The sequence below is a fragment of the Phytophthora infestans genome, genomic scaffold (genome assembly GCF_000142945.1).
Source record: "Phytophthora infestans T30-4 supercont1.84 genomic scaffold, whole genome shotgun sequence".
In the NCBI taxonomy this organism is placed as follows: Eukaryota; Oomycota; class Peronosporomycetes; order Peronosporales; family Peronosporaceae; genus Phytophthora; species Phytophthora infestans.
The window spans coordinates 249954-255280 of NW_003303675.1; positions in this window are offsets into that span (position 1 = coordinate 249954).

The window sequence follows — 5327 nt, forward strand, 5'->3', positions numbered from 1 at the left end:
TAAATGCTCGATGATATCCATATATGGACACCCGCGGCTACATGCCTGGATCGTCGTACCGTGCACCGATATCTATCGTGATACTAAGGGAGAGATGCTGACAGGGCACTCTTACCGCTACGAGCTTCGAAACGTGCGTGCGCTATCCGTAGCCGTACAATACAGCAAGCTGGAGAGTCAATCTAATAAGTACCCATACATGGACCGTACGATCTGTCATGTTCTGTCCATCTGTCATTATCATGGCTGCGAGCTCTATCATCATACACGCAACTTATAAAACATCGTGGTATGCATCGGCTAAGTCTTCTATCATCGTCCATGGCCTTCCGTGCTTCGTGTTGCTCTTCTATCCCATCGAGTACATAGTGTAGGTCGGTATCCCTTCGTGTTTCGTGTCCTTGCTTAGACATGTACCTCCGCGCTAGCTGAATCACAATAGCTGTTCCCATTTTGTTTGATGTACACAGCGTATATTGTTGGAAAGTTCACATAATATCTAAGGTCGCACACTACGCGCGCAAATACAAAGGAAGATGATACGTTTTTCCGGGGGCAGTGTGGGGTCCACAGCCGCGTTCTCATACAATATTATATGTGAACGGTACTATAATTACCGTACGCTGTACTAGCAATTAGTATGGACATGGGTGGTCGTCTTAATATGGCTTAGTCTCAAGCCCACCTCGTCGTATGCTGACCACATAATCGATTAGGAATCCCAGCGCGTTTACATTAATCCCGTTTTTCTATCAATCAAAACTCTGACATATCAAAACAGCAATATCCAGCGTTCAAAATTGGCCGCGTTTCGGCCAACCTGACGCGGGGTGTAGCCCAATTTCATACTATTGTTAAAAAAATACAGACAACGACGGTGAAAGACGTCATGGAGTTTAAAGGAAGATGGAATGCGTAGAGCGATACAAAATACTTCGAACATTCATTAATAATTGCTTTAAATGGTTAAAAAAATTAAGATAGTTTTCGATAGTGAAATCACGTGATAAGCAAAAAAGTGTTGTTAAAACATTCATTGTCGGGATCGGGGGGGGAGGCTTTTCATAGGCTCCAGCGATGATCTCAGCATAAATCATCTTCGGCGCGGCTATCGCTTTCTTGATTATCATCATGCGTCTTTTCTTCGTCGTCTCCTTATCTTCATTGCTTTCGCTGGTGCTCTTGCCCCTTCGCTTTATTGCTTGTTTGCGCCTTCTGCTCTTCTCCTCCTCCTACCTGCCCATCGATGACGTCGTCTCTTTAAGAACCTCGCTCGCTCTTCTCTTGTTCATTCTTTATGGTCTCCTTTTCCTTTCGCTTGTTCACCTGTCCCGCAAGCCACACCACCTTCCGGCTCTTCTTCAGTATTCCCATTACGCTAATGCCATGGGGTTGACACACTGCGGTGCTGTTTGCTGAAAGGGACCCTGCCGTGGCGATTGTCTCATTCTTGATCACCTCCTTTCCTTCATCAGGCTTATGACAATCAAAGTTTCAAGTAACAATACAGAGGGTGGGTCAACATGAAGTTTTAGAAGCTACCTAGCGTATTTTGGCCAACACGATGGTCCATCAAGCCTCTTTCTTGCACGCCATATGCACAACCTGCCGGGTATGTTTTATAATCTTATTTCTTTTGTTTTCCCTCGGTGCTTGGAGTACTGTCCAAAAAGAAAATCGATTCATTTTTGACCATATTAGTTTTGTGAATGTTGCATGAAGAAAAACAAGGTTACCAAAAATGCCGCGTCAAAAAGAAATAGATACAGCACCAGTTTCTTTAGCGTGGGACTAGTTTATTCGCGTTGAAGTGACAGGGAATAAAGGGGGGGGGGACACCGCGCGCTACAGCGACGCCGAGCCGCCATTGTGTGTCCTCGGAGCATAGGAAGGTCGCGACGGTGCGTTCTAGCTGGGTCATGAAGTGGAGGAGGATAATTAGAGTAGTAGTAAATGGCTTTGTTGTTCTTGCCAGAGACACGCATTCGGACTGGGCAACAGGATGGGGGACTGGAGTAGAGGCATTCAGAAGCACCGTTCAATGAAATCACGTAGCTAAAAACCCGTAGCGTCGATACCGCGTTTTGCTACGTGTTTTGAAAAAAGTATTGCTGCTTCAGAACTACCGTTCAAGTAAAAACACGTAATAGAAACACGTATCTAGCCAGAGTGAATGTTCACGTATCTAGCCAGAGTGAATGTTCAACTCACAATAGCAACTTCAACGTTGATACCCGAACTAAGGCACTCAAGCTAATGAAGAGGCCCCGGTCTGCTGACGACGACGATGAAGTTTTGCTACTCTGGTTGATGCGACCAGCGTCCCTGCCGTACCGAGAGCGCATCCTTGTCCCTGAGTTTCGCCTGAACATCCTTGCAATGTCTGACAAGGAAGCGAAAGACCAGTTTCGCTTCACTGTAGGGGAACTACATCTACTTGCGCGCCATCTGAAGCTTCCAAATATCATTCGTACACGGGAGGGAGTACGCACTAACTCCCTCGAGGCGCTGACCGTTTGCTTACGCCGCCTGGCATACCCACAGCGCTGGCTGGATATGGCTGGAATGTTTGGCAGGGCCCCGTCGACCTTGTGCCACATTTTCTACTTTGTTGTCGAGTTCATCGACAAGAATTTAGGAGATATGATCTACTGGGACGAAGAGCGAATTATCAGCAACTTGGATCGATACTGTGCGGCGATATCTGCCAAGGAGCCATTGGGGATCGAAGGTGTTTGGGGCTTTATTGACGGCACTATTCGCCCAATTTGTCGGCCGAGCAAAGGTCAACAAGCTATGTACAATGGTCACAAGAGAGTTCACGCACTCAAGTTCCAGACTGTTGTCACCCCGGATGGACTTATTTCGCATCTTTTTGGTCCCGTTGATGGCCGTCGCCATGATTTGTTCATGTTGAACGAGAGCGGATTCAAGGATGTACTCGAGAAGAACTCGAATTTCCACAACAAGCTGATCTATGGTGACCCAGCGTACGGATGTACAAACGTGTTCTGCTGTCCGTTTAAAGGCTGCCGTGTTGACGTCCCCCAACACGAACTGAATAAGGCGATGAGCGCTATTAGAGTGTCGGTTGAGTGGTCATATGGAGAAGTAACCAAATACTTTTCGTTCCTCGACTTCAAGCGCCATCAGCAAATTGCAACAACACCAACCGCCACCCTCTACAAGCTCGGAGTTCTTTTCACAAACTGCATCACAATTGCTCGAGGAGGAAACAACAACTCAAAGTATTTTTCGTGCAAGCCACCAACATTCGACGAGTATTTTTGCTCTTATCAAAATGCAGACCAGTAGTTACTCCACGCGTAAGGAAATCCAACTAGTAACGACCAGGATCACAGCAATAGATCCACGTAAAAAAGCTGCGGCCTTACACCAGCGTTTGCGTAATGATATCCCCGGAGGTCTTCTGGGCATCAAGTTGAAGTTTCAGAAGAGCAAGCTCTTCTTTACGTAGCTCCATGTCAGCTCGCCGTAGCGCAACCTCTTCACTCCATTTTTATCACTCCTATCAGCTTCAGCTTTGCGGAAATCAAACTCTTTCTTCCATCGCTGCTCTTCATTCTCCGCCTTTACTCGCTTAAAAGCGAGCTCTTGTTGCAGCAACTCGTGTTCATCCTTATGGTGCTTGCGCTGTCTCTCAATGAGCTTGACTGTTGCTGCGTTGACTTGAGCAGTTGTGACACCATCACCAGATTTAGTAGAGTCTGTCGAAGACCGATTAACTGATTCTTCTTCACCTAACGATGATTCATCCGCACTCTCCTCACAGTCACTGCGTTCATCTTGCATTGTCTGGGCTCGCTGGCAACGGCGGTTTATAGCTTGGTGTCGAAGCCTTTCACCTGCGGATTCAAGCCGATCCGACTTATCTTGAACTGCTTTCTTATTTTTCGTTTTTTCATCTTGAAGATCACGCATAGCATCAGTGATGTCTTGAAGTAGTTGTTTATGCTCGGTGTACTCCTCCGCCACCCCCGACTTCCTCCGATATTGATTGTCTGTCGTTTTGAAATCCTTGAGGAGAAGAAAAAACGTTCTTTGATAGTTCTCAAGCTCAACTCCTCGCCCAAATGCTCGTTAAAATTGTCTGCCACGTCTTGGTAACGAGCCGTGACGGATCCGTGCTTTGCGGCATAAGGCTGGACGCTCAAAATCTCCCAAAGCAATGCCAAGTCATCTCCAGTCGTAAAATGAAACTTTTTCGCCTGCTTGGACTCCTTCTTGTTGCTGTTGGGAGCGCTGGTCTTCATTTTACCCTTGCTACTCTTCCGTGGGGTCTTTCCATGCGCTCTAGCGCCGCCAGTGAGTTGATTATCACTCGTAGAAGCAGCAGAAGAAGTCCACAAAGTGCGCGACTGCGTCGGCAAGCCAAGGGCAATCTCGCCGTTGTGCGAGCACACTCGCACGGAGAGATCTCCTTCGTAGATGGCGTTAGAGCATATATGATGGACCTTCTTAGAGCAGGATGAACACTTGGTGACGTCTACGTCGTCCTCTTCCGTGAAAGCGCAGTCTGAGAACGAGCATTTGCCTCGCATTGGCAGGATCTGCAGCGCGGTCGTCTGCGTTGCTTTGGAATCTGAAGGACGGTAAGAGAGCCCTCAGCTACCGCTCGACGGAAGCCAAAAACACGTACGTTGCGCTGAAAATTTCAGCGTGGACCACACTACGTGGTTTTCAATACCGAATTTTTAAAATAACGATGCTTCTGAATGCCTCTAGTGAGACTTCGCGGCCGGTGCTGATACTACCTCGCACCCGCAACAAGACCGATATTGTAATCAAGACCGACGTGCTGTTAAGGATGATGGACAAGCCACAATTTTGCCAGCAACTAGACGGGTATGCCGGTGTGGTGTAAAGACTGATCTACCGGGAAATAACCTTATCAGTCACGTGCAATGCGACCGTGGTAGCTCGGATATCAACACTGGACGATGTTTGGACTGATGATCCTATCGACCGTGTCGACGAGGATGATTTCCTATAATTTTGCTTGTTGTACTTCCTGTTAATTGTGGCATTAAAAGAACTTGGTGGAAGCTCGATCCGTGGTGCCATTTCAAAAACATTGTTGTTCGGCCGGACTTTTTCCAACCTTGAAAGCACAATGTTCTCGTACAACGTACAAGAAAACGCTAAGATGCAGCCACGAATCCTTCGATGCATTGCAAGAGATGTTAGAGCCACTGTACTATGAGAAGTACGGAAATCCAGGCCAAAACACACAATTTCATTTTGTCATAGGGCTGGGTGCTTTATTGACATATTGTGGCAATGGTTGTGGAATCGATGGCGACGGT